This window comes from Falco biarmicus, chromosome 12, assembly GCF_023638135.1.
Source record: "Falco biarmicus isolate bFalBia1 chromosome 12, bFalBia1.pri, whole genome shotgun sequence".
Taxonomy (NCBI): Eukaryota; Metazoa; Chordata; class Aves; order Falconiformes; family Falconidae; genus Falco; species Falco biarmicus.
The window spans coordinates 9,087,728-9,100,523 of NC_079299.1; positions in this window are offsets into that span (position 1 = coordinate 9,087,728).

Sequence of the window (12,796 nt, forward strand, 5' to 3'; positions counted from 1 at the left end):
CTAGATGAAACCTCCTTGGGAGTGTGATATAAAACAATATGTAAGAATGATTTCTTTAAAGTGACTGGCAGAGATAATCAATCAAAACTCTATCTGACAAAGAAACATTTCCATAAAATTGGAATATTTGGGACCAGGATGTGTGGCACCATTACTACAAAACAGGACACCTTTCACAGAGTTCTTCTGCAAATGATATTAATAAATGGTCTATCAAAACTACGGACATATTTTACCATATTGAGTAGATGAAGGAATAATAGAGATACTTTTAGATATATTTTTTCCTAAAGAATTGAACCCTTTCTTGAAGATTATAAGGAAAAGCATAAAAAATGTCGAGACTCCTGAAGACTCTACATTTTCAAGTAGCAGTGGAAGAAAGAAAGAGCACAGACACACAGCTGGGAAGTCCCATCACGGGATACAGGCAGCAAGCAGAAGCTGATTTTTCTATGTAGAAATCACATATAGGACAACAAATTTCAGGCAAAAGTTAGTAATAACTTGCTAGTGAAATAGCAAGTAAGCAGTGAAAATCTTTGGACATAAATGGAGCTCCAAAGTGAGTCTCAGCCTTCAGTAGCCAAAAATAAACCAGTTCTTGGCTGAAAGACATAAGTGCTATTGTGAAATTGATATCCCTCCTTGGCTTATTCCCAGACAATATGTTGCCTTTCTGGGGGCTGATCAATGTGATTGATGTGATGTGTGAAATCCAGGAGGGAGCTCCCCTTTAATCAAACCCACTGTCCTCCACTGATAGGCAGCTGTGGACTAACATGTTCTTCCGCCTCGCTCCCTCCGGCTCCCCTTAGAAATTGGTACAGGCAAATAAAAAAAGGATGAGAGGGGAGAGAAAAACGAACTGCCGCATAGGACATGAGAGGGCAGCAATCGAGCGGTGGATTTAGCCCTTAAAAAAAAAAAAAAAAAAAAGACTGTGGCTCCACTTGCAGCGCCTGGGCTGGCTCGCAAAAAGCAGCCCTCACCCATGCAGGGCTGGCCCCAGGGGTGGCGGGGAAGGTGCTTCTCCCAGTATATTCTCCCAGTATAGCACCATGTCCCAGTGCAGGATTACGCCCCAGCATCCCTCCCCTGGCTTCCCCGCAGTGTCAGTATTGATCTGATCTCATTGTACCGCTTTGGGCTAGCATTAAGGTAAAATAATTAGGGCTAAACATACCTTAAAAAGTTCTTGGACATTGCTTTACTCATTTAGACATGATGTAAGTATCTGTGTGAAGAATTTTAAATACTGGCCCATTTTAGTTTTACACGTCACTGGCTTATGATCCTATAGGTTTCCATTCCGCTCATACAATAAAAGACATGCTGCGTGTGCCCAACTGCTGCTGGTTCTGTACTTCACGCAGGACATCCTTTTTAGCCAGACAGCAATTATATTGTTAATACTTCCCTAGCATGTGGAATGAATTAAATTGATCTAGCTTAAAAGATTAACATTACAGCATGTTATTTTTTTTAGAGACTTATTCTCATAATTGTGAAGATTTTAGAGGTACAAATCTCATTTGGTTAACTTTTCTACAATTTGCTATATTATTGTAATACTTGCATATCCTAACTTGATGCCAGATTGCCAGCAAATTATGTCATAAGCAATCAGCTAAGAAAGTCTATCCATGCCTCCCATGGAAAATTAATATGGTTTTAAAACTAACCCAAGACAAAATAACTTCTCTTTCAGAAATAGAGCAAGCAAGAGAACTTTGCGACATAAACATATTGTTGAATCCAAAGGTACGGTAGCCAGAGTAAGTATAGTTTGAAGAATACCCATAGTAGGTGAGTAAATAAAAGTCAATCTAGCAAAGGTTTTAAATGCATCCTGACTTTAAGTGTGTGAACAACCTCAAGGAGTCTCTGGCACTAATCATAGACCACAGGTTTCAGTGTCTTATAAAAATGAGTTTACAAAGATAAACTTCTTTTTTTTTTCACTGAATTTGAGTATGGTACTTTGACACTGAGAACGTGAAAGCTTTCTTTGGTCTAGCCATTCTACTGTCAGGACTTCTACCTGACTGTCAGATTTTATCTGTTTGCCATTGCAGTTGGGAGTTGAAAGCCTGGAGAAGATCCAGCAGTGTTAAAGCCAGAGCGTTAATCTGCATTTTTTTCCTTATGTGAGTAGCACCATAGTGCTTTTGGGGAATCTACGAACATGCAGATAGGCATCCCTAAAAGAAGACCTACCTTCCTCCTTTCCCTTTCTGAATACAAAAAATGTATTTTTATTTGCACCAGGCAAGAGTTTTCCTTGTTAGAGAGCATACAACAGTCTTTGATGTATAAATGCATCATAAGAGAATTGAAACATTAATTCTCCTTCCCTTATTTCTGTGTTACGCAAGTAAACCCATTTCAGATTCAGGCAACACTGCACAACAACTCCACATCGAAGAGGAAGGAAAATACTCAGCTAATTCCATAGAGTAAACGTAAATACAAAGAAGGTAAAATTTGCCAGGGCACCACTTTTGAAACTGAAATTTGTAAAATACCACAATCATAAATGAAACAAATTCACAGATACACGCTGGGAAAATTGCATATAGAGAATAAGAAAAACACCTAAGTAGCTCTGATCTGTTCTGTTGCTGCAAAAATAAACACACTTTCTGTATGTAAACACATAGTGATTTGTATTTATACATCCAAACAACACCCCCATAAAAACAAATTTCAAAGGTCTTAGTTGCACCAATATTTTTTCAAATTGAAAGTAATTCCAGTGTTTTTCTGAGGTCCAGAACATAATTGTTTGCTTTCTTTGGAATTTAATAGTCTTTTTATTTAAAATTATTTTATTTAAAATTCTTCTTTTCAGTGAAAATGCAGGGCAGTATGCCTGGTGTTTTTTCTTCACTACCATAGTGAAAATTAGAGAAATGTCTGTCTACCAGGATGCTGGCTGCCAAAGCCTGGATCCTCATCTTGGTTATTAAAAATGTCCTTTTCATAGGACAGCCTCAATAAAACACTGAGAGGGATTCATGTGTGTAATACCTCTTCACCGAGTTTTCAGTCCTGCTCCACCTTGCTACACTGGTTGTTGCCTTTGGAGTCTCTCTGTCAAGGTACAGTTCTTTGGTGATGGACATTGACCATCTCAGAGAAGAATAAGAATCTGAAGGTGTCAAACGAGTCCTCAGTCACACCAGAGACAACCATCTGTAGATATCATATGGAAAATATTTAGCTTGCAGCCAGGGGCTCCCATGGAAATTAACCCAGGCTAGAATACTGCTTGTCTAAATCTCAGTAAATTTTTTTTTAAGATGATCATAAGACAGAAAGGCAGATTTTTTTCTTAATTCAGGTTAAAAGGCAAGCTTTGGTAATGCTCATTTCTATCAAAGGAAAGCTGCATAAAGATTGTCTCCAAATCGTAATGTTTAGTGTGTAAGAAAACTTATTTTGCCATAATGAACTACACTCTGTGAAAATCCTAAGTTTTATTAGCATGCAACACAGTAATATAAGAAAAACACCACAGGCAGAAAACATTTCAGAAGTGGGTTAGTTCACTAAAGCGAGTTTTTAGTGAATGTATATTGGCGGTAATGCTCAAAGTAAGGCTGCTACACTTCCATTGAATATGCCTCCAGAATGGATATCCCATGGAGTACATTTTCATGGGAGTCACACTGAAAGATTGCAAACTCTGATCTCAACTGGGTCGCTGCAGCGAGTCCTGCAGATAATGTCTCATGCGCAAAGACCCAACAGTGGGTAGACTGCCAAATTCTTATTTGTCCTTCAGATGAAGACCATATTGACTGTTTCAAAAACTCTTTGTATGAGCCATTATTTTCAAATTGTTTCCCAACTTATACTGCAATTGAAAATTGGACAGCTCTTCAATTGCTCCTACATTTCAATTGATTACCAATACAGGTTTTCAGAATTAAGAATATTGCTCTATTCTTTTCCACGGCATCATGTTGACTTTGTGTTGTGGTCATTTAAATATTGCTGTACAGTTTGCGTGGGACTCTGGTGTTAAGATAAGAGAAGGGAGAATCAATTAGATTTATTATCTCTAAACTGTACAGTAAGTGATAAGACAAGCCCTACACATAATGTAGCATTCATTTTCAAGGACTTGTGTAGTTGTACAGTTTTAGCAGTTTAAGTACCAGAGTGACTTATAGTGTCATATACAACAATGGGAAAGACTCAAGTAGAATCAAAGTTATGACAGTGGGGAAAAATGGAGAAGACAGTAGGTGGAAGCCCTCAGCCATGATATTCATGAGTAGCTTACATAAGCAACTTGCTATGGCTGACATCCAAAGTCTAGGTTACAACTCGGAGACAAAAGCTGGACTAGAGTGGCAGTCCAGCCTTTGTCCAGCCTTCTTGACCTTTCCTGGCTTCCTTTGCTCCAAAGGTCTATTCTCATTATTTATCCCCAAGTCAGGTTTAAAACTCCCCCTAAACTTCTTTTGCTCCCAATAAAACCACTCTTACTGGTTTCAGTAGAAGTGTTCTTTGAGTAAATATGACCAGATGTGTAGAAATGCATTTTAATTCTTTAGCATCCTTTAACAAATTGTCTCACATAATTGTGTCAAAGTCAACTGAAGTCAAAGCAAGTAATTTTCTGATATCAGTAAACTTTGGTTTGTAAAGTGCATGGTTGTATTTCTGGCCAAGCAGGCGTAACACAAAAAAAATATTGCTTCTCAGCTGAAAAGCAAAAGCAGCACTTGTTTTTCCTCTAGCCAACAGTGGGGATTTCCCTTCATTTGTTCCCATTGCAGATATTCAAATTGATGGGATAGCATTATGGGAAAGGTCACGTATACAAAGGATTAAAAAGCTTGATCCATTGCCCGAAATCAATGGAAAAATTCCTGTTGGTCTCAATGAGAGCAAAATTGGGCCCACAGTCCTTTTAATCTTTGCTCATAATTCTTCAGAGCCAAGTGCTCTGCCTTCAATGACTTTGAAAAAAAAAGTAGTCCACCCCTCTGAATAAATTATTCAAAATCAACCTTGGAAATATCTCCCTGTATAAAATACACTTATAGCTCTGGCAGATTTTTTTAAAAAAGATAAGGAATAAGCTTCACAGTGAGTAATTTCCATGTCTACTAACTTATAATATGTTCCTCCATTAATTTTTCCATGACAAATCCTCACCTATTACTGGTTCAAGGTTTTCATAACTTTTGTGACACATGCAGCTCACCCAATAGCCTATTGACTCATATATATATTTGAACTGAGTTTTCTAGTTTTGCATCCTTATGTCTGAGACATCTAAATATCCAATTTGCCACACAAAGTTAAGGCTCCCTCTTGATGTAACAGACATCTAGTTTCCTAAATCTTAGGTTCCCCAGTGAGCATCTGCTGCCCTTCATGACACATATTGTCTAAATAGCATCTAAGACTTATTTTACCACTACAGCTATAAATAATGCAGACTGGGAAAGTATGGCATCTTTCTGAAGCTGTAGCATCTCTTTGGATATTTTATTTTATTTTACTTGGCAAGTCCTGAGTCTGAGAAGTTCAACACTTTAGAATGGACACCTCTGCGAATCCCGGGCTGCTCCAGAAAATAGTCCCAGACATTCAGATGATGCTACATTTCCTCCATAGCTGATGTAATTCTTGAAGAGAATGTCATTGCGCAGCTAAGGATGCCAGCTTTTCTCTGTGTTCAACAACTAAAGTCCTGGTCAGCTTTAGCTCTTGAAGGCTGCAGCATTCTCTGCAGTGTTAGCCTTACCTGGGTAGCTACAGAGCTCTTCTTCAGTCTCTTTATTATATTGTTTTTCATTTTGTTATTAATATTTCTATTATTCTCCTATTATAGTCACATTATAGTTCTTTTAATTTTCACTGTGTCTGCTTAGTTTCTTCTGTGTTCTAACAGGGGATTCTAAGTAACTAATATTTCACTAATGCAGCCATTCCTGATCATATACAATCCCACAGCACACCCCTCAACAATCCTGGAATCCATGGGACAGGTCTATTGCAATATGAACAGTAGTTGAATCTTTGGGAAAGTCCTGTAGTCTAATCCATTTCCTATTTACATCAAAAGGAAATGTTCTCCATCATTTTGCATATGTGATTGATGAGGTCCTATGGGCATAGTCCCTAAGCCACCATCTGATTAGATACACATTTACCAAAGCCCCAAATTGCTGGCAATCTTAACAGATCATAAGCTCAAAGGTGCTACGCTCTGATGCTGTTCCTTCAATATAGTGTAATCTACTGCAAAATGTTCCACTGACAATGTTTCTTTGAAGTGCTTTTGGTTGAAAAGAGATTAGAAAAGTTGGAAATTATTATATAGGTAGAACACTCAGTGTGTTTTGTATCATAATAAAATATATCGACATAGGGTTTAAAATATTATTTAAAGTATTTGGGTATATTATAGAAATATTTTATTTCAAAAATCTATTGTTTGCACTAAAAATACATTTGGAAAATAAGCAAGGGTGCCTGATCCCTTTTAAATATAATATTCTATTCTGAAAAAATATAAGTAGTAGATTAATATTTAATATATTCATTGATAACTATTAAATTTTAAAATAATTATGTAGTATTAGGACTTTGCAAACGACCATACATTCAGAGCAGAATGCTCATGAAAGTAATTTGCTGTTCTGTTTCTCCATTCACAAATCAGGCTACAGCTTCAGAAGATAGAAGAGCGGGGCCACCTTGCAACTCCAACTTTTTCTCCAGTGGAACGGCACCATCACCTCCCACACTGGGAGGAAGTGTCCATGGAAGCAGCCAGGCAAGTGTAAGAAAACAGGTCTCAAACGAGTCACATTTGTAGTCTGCGCAGACTACAATCAGCTACATAGGCTGACATCTGGACGCGAACAGCACAAAATGACATTAGTTAAAACAGGTGTCAGGGAGCGCAAGATCTGCTACAGCTATAGCAAAAACCCTCCCTCTGGGTTCTTCAGCAGTTGAGGCCGCCTGCGCCACCCACTCACCTAGTCTGGAGGCTTCAAGGGGCTGTGTGACTGTAGGCAGGACTCTTGTGCATAAAAAGACGGCTTAAAATTTAGAGGGTCATCAAATTTAAGAACCACTAGGACCTTAGCATCTAAGCAGATATTTTTTAAAATCTAAGTTGAGGATTTAGGTGCATAATATGGCAATGAGATGGCACACCAGACCAATATCTTTCATTGATTCAACACTGATGATCGATCCTGTTGGCTCTAAGGAGTCATATGGTGGCACCCTGATGAATTCTTAGAGGTTAGTTCTGATGAGAAAGCACAATTAAGAGTAGAAATATTTAATGTCACAAAATAAGGTAAAATGGGACTCTTCAAACACCGTGGCTTAAAAATGAATTTCTCAAAAGCTTTTCAAACCCTTTGTTTGGAAATGTACACTGACATTTCACATTGCTGCTCTTACTCCTCTAGATTTAAATAGCCTAAATAGTAAACAGTGTATTTGCAATAGTTGAAAGTCAGTTGGATCAAGTCAGTTCTCAAGTGAATCGATGTATACTGACTTACACCACGGTTGATCTGATTAGTCTCATAAGAGAGGCGGCAGCTCTGATAAAAGCCTCGCCAGAAAAAAGTGCACCTATTCATTGTTATCTTTAATATTTTGTGAAAACAAGAAGGACTTGAAGGTAAGCAGCTTTAATGCACATATTGATTTCCTTTATTTAAAATATTAATGAACTGCCTAAAACAAGTGATGTTTTTTAAAAAAAATTATCAGATTTAAACAACATGCATGATGTTTTCTACATGATCCCAAGTGTTTATATATTAAAAACCAAATTAAAACTGATTAGTTGATAATGACTGCAGATGCTGACCTTTGGAAAGATTTATTAGTCCTGCAAACTGTGAACTGGGCTACCTGCTCATTCTGACCTTGATACAAGAACAGAAACAGCAAATGGTAGATTTAACCCTTGCTGATTCTAAAAATAAATTCCTGCTAAAAGAAACATCAATTGTGGTCAAACAGCAGAACTTCTAGGTTGTGAATAATAATGCATGTTCAATTTTTTTAAAATTAGGCTATCTATGGGAATCAAATTAATGCCCTCTGTCTCCCTGGTTCTTTACTAATAAACATATATTTTAGGTGATACATAAGATTTGGGGGAACGTTTTCTTACACAATCCATACAGTTGCACTTAACTTTATTTACCAGCAAAGCAAGCTGAGTGTGTATCTCACAAAAGGACTACTATTGCCTCGCTTGGGTCTCATGGATGGTCTCATTCGCTGTCCGTTGCAGGCAGCACAGATATTCCCGTTGACTGCAATTTGTGCATGTACAGGCCCTAGATATGGAGAAAAGTGTAACTTGAAAGCAGACATTTGTCCAGGTAAAAATTCAATACGACTTGTAAATGTCTGAGAAAATGATTTAATTGTAATTTGAGTTTAAATAATGATGATAACTGGAACTGCTTTAGCTTACTTTTTGTTTATTTATTCTAACTCCTTTTCAGAAGCCCGTTAATGACTCTTTTTAAGCTCACAATTCATGTCTGCTAACTTTAATACAGACCATTGCAATACTGATAGACCCTGCCTTCGGCAGCTACTTTATGCCCTACTAGATTAGCAGCTAAGCACCAACACTTAGTCCTGCGCTTTTAAGCATAAAGCAGCCAAGTCTGGACCGTGTGGTAAATGGATTCAGATAAGTGGCAACTGGTTACACGAGTTAATCTTAGAAAGCGGGGGGAGCAATAGGGAAAGGGGAGAAGGGGATTGTTGGGTTTTTTTTTTTTTCTTTCTTTTTTTTTCTTTTTTTTCCTTTTTTTTTTTTTTTTTTTTTTTTTTTTTTACCACCCTACGATCTACACTGCAATCTGTTTTGTCTGTTGCTTCTGACAGTATCACAGGGAACCTCGCTTGGTGAGATTGATTGGTACCTCCAACTTAGCCATTTCCTTGCAGAATGACTGCCTTTTTTTTGCCTAATGATGTTACATTTGTCCTGCAGATGATGTAGAGCATGCTGCAGAGGATGAACAGCTCTGCGTTGATCACTCCTTACTTGGCAAGTACTCACACTTCACACCAACACTCCTCAGCACCATTAATATTATATATAGATACCCTTGTCACAGATTTACATTCGGTGATCCGAAATCAGGACAGGAAGGGTGAAGTGTGTGGGAGGGGGTGTGGGTGAGGAGGTGATCTGATTTATTGTGAGGAATGTTGGTGAATAAAAAGGAAGTGATCAAATTTATATTAATGTCTTGACCTATATTCCCAGTGCTGCTTTTTTCACTGCTCAACCCCAAAGTGTCTTTCCTCCTGAAACAGATTTCAAAAAGTGTTTAAAAAATGATGGTTCAGTGTCTTGATATGCATTTACTTGCAATAAAATCTTTGAAATCACAATTTTGTGCATCGGTGACAACCCCTGGGGAGATCAATTAGTCGTGAAGTAGAGGCCAGGTTCTCAGTCTCTAAAATGGTTCATGCACGATCTGCAGCTCCACGACTGGATGCGCATAGAAGCCCTGAGCACTGACACTGTAAAACACAGAGCGCGTTTTAGATTTACCTCAATTTATGTACGCATCTGCAGATCCTATGTGTAAGACTTGCTTGAAAGTTCATTAAAGAAAGAGCAGATCCTTGGTATACACCTTAGAAATGTAATACCAGAACCATTAAAAAATGGGTCATGAAAATGGTAAATCAAAGAACTCAAACTCAGAACAGCAGAAATAAGATTACTTGCAATCTAACTTCAGTGTCTTTTATTTATGTCTTCTAATATTTAATTATTTAGCACAACAAATTTTTCATCTGCTTCCTTTCTTTGTTCAGTGCTCTGGGGATGAATCAAGGTGTTGGAAAGAAAGAGACCTTTTCTGGAAGAACACCAGCTTCGTTCTTCAGAGGAGGGTAAACCATAGGAGGTGTGGGGAATAAGGCAGAAGGTTTCCTGAGGTTTCTTATATGGTGTTTGCTAAGTTGCCTACATTCATATATTGATTTCTCAGTAACTTTCTTGAGGTTTGAAGGTCAGGGTGCTAAACAGTGGAAAACCACAATTTTTTTAATATCTGTGCTTCTTCTCTGCCTGAGTATAGTGGAGACAATAAAGCACCTTAGAAGCAGCATGACATTATAGCAAAAGTGCTATTCTTTTCTACATCTTTCAAAATGAGAGTTATAACTATGTAAATAATCAGTTGTGTAGTTTGCAGAATTTTTTCCTTAAATATAATAAGTGTGAATTGATAAGTGGGAAAGTATCAATTTGTGCTGAATAGAATGTTTCATTTCTGAGTTTCTTTTCTTCTTTTCTTTTCTTTTCTTTTCTTTTCTTTTCTTTTCTTTTCTTTTCTTTTCTTTTCTTTTCTTTTCTTTTTTTCTTTTCTTTTCTTTTCTTTTCTTTTCTTTTCTTTTCTTTTCTTTTCTTTTCTTTTCTTTTCTTTTCTTTTCTTTTCTTTTCTTTTCTTTTCTTTTCTTTTTTTCTTTTCTTTTCTTTTTTTTTCTTTCTTTTCTTTTCTTTTTTTTCTTTTCTTTTCTTTTCTTTTCTTTTCTTTTCTTTTTTTTCTTTTCTTTTCTTTTTTTTCTTTTCTTTTCTTTTCTTAATTTTATTTTATTTTCAAGAAAGTTCAAATTTGTTCCTCGGTGAAACATTGTTCCTGAAAGAGGAACAGTTTCATATAGAAAGCACTGAAATGAAAGGATGTGCTTTGAAACATCTGTTACTCATCTGGAAAATATTGAAATGAACTATTTTGTCCGTCTGTTTTAAAGAGGGCTTTTTATTCGTCTTTAGTTTTTGGCAGTAGCAACTGTCTGAAATTGGTACAAATTGACAAAATGTGTTTGGCACCAAGAAGCCATGCCTTTCAGTACAGAAAAATGTACTGACTGTTCCTCTGCTCAACCTGAGATTCCCAGGGCTGTGGAAATGCTATAGGAGAGAGGATAGTCACAGAGATAACCTGAATCATTCTTGTTGTTCTATAGAAGGATATGCAGGACTCAAGCGCTATAGTGGAACTTGAACCCATAGTCGATGGAATATTGCAATGAAGCGCTAAGGAAAAAATACTGTTATGAGTACTGTGCAGTGACCCGGCCAGTTAAGCTCTCTCTCTCCTACTCACCTCAGGTGGCTGGTCAGCAGTAAGTTAATGATCTCTTCATACTTCTGAAAAGCATATTCAAATAAGTCATTTACATTTCATGAAATACTTGCTCTTGGTACTTGAAAGCTTTGTAAGAATAGTTTGAGATATATAATATAAAACGGTACAAAACTTTGTTCCACTTTCTGACAAAAGGAGCTTGTGCCACGTTGTCACTTTTCTGAAAGGATTTGGCAGAAGCATCACTCTCCTTTTCCAGATTTGTTAGTGTACTTAGCTTAATGACCTTGATCAGTTTGCTGCTGTTCTCTTCTCTCTGATTTCTAGCTCAGAAGACCTATCAGTGTTTGAAAAATTGAAATATTCAAATGCATAGAATATGGGAGAAAAAGACTATTTATGCCCTGAACAAGATTTTTTTATGTGTTCATTCACATCTAGATTTATTGGTAATAATCAACCGACACATCAAGCATAAACTAATACCAGCTGATTACCATCAATGCAACTAGGCATGAACTAATACTCCATAATGCCTCATTGCAATTATAAAGTTTTCTTATAAAATGCTTGAAAATTACTTATGTTAATTTAGTTACAAGGCTAACATGTACTGAGCAGGAAATTATGTTGTATTAATTTCAGTGCTCACCACTCTTATTAGCCAATCATATCACTCTTCTTCTTTCCATTTTATAATTATCATTAATTACCAGTTTATAATAAGTTTATTCAGTTAATTCAGTGCTGTTCATGCCCTGAAGCATAAACCGATACTGATATCATTTGAACCTGCGACTAATTAGAAAATTGTAGTACCATTAGGTAACTTGTTCTGTAAATTATTTTATCCTTTCAGGTAACCCAAGACTTTCTTTTTTTTTTTTTTTTTTTTTTTAATTATGAACAGAAAAGACTGACATTCTCGATCAGTTCCTTTGAAGTTTGCTACATCAAGGTTTTTTATGGTTTTGTAACAAAATTTTTATCAGCAATAAAAAATTAAAATAGGCTAAGCTAGAACAATCTAACTGAAATTTGAAAGTAAGAACCAAACATGTTACTTACAAAATTATTTTGTCTGCTTCTACAGCAGAAAAACTCAAAGACACAAACAACTCCAGGTAAAATTTGGGAGTAAGATTTCCAGGCAACTAAGCAGAGTGTTTTATTGAACAAACTTTTCTTGTACCATTTTAAATGGGACTGGGCAGTGTCATTGATCAAGTGTGTAAAAGACCATCTTGTACTGGGTAGAAAAGAAAGACTCTTCTGCCTGTAATTTCTTTATGGAATTTTTTAAGAGATTCTTTAAGAATGATTTCTTACAGTAATGCTGCAATTTGAACTGGAATTTTGATTGCTATTTAACAGCTCAACCTTATAAAAGAATATTAACACAATAATGCTACTAAATATGATCCCTTTCTGCAGGAACAGTGGATTAATTCCAGTGTACTTCTGACATAGTTGCATCTTTTCCATATAGATTAATTATACAGTACCTAACTAGAGAAATTAAGAGCTGCAGTAGTAGTACTTGCACATTTTTCAGGTGATGAAGTCAAATACATTTTCCCTTTAATAGGGAATACTCGAGATCTATTACTCTCGGGTTAGTTGATTCCTTAACCATTCCTCACCTAGCCCACCTAAAC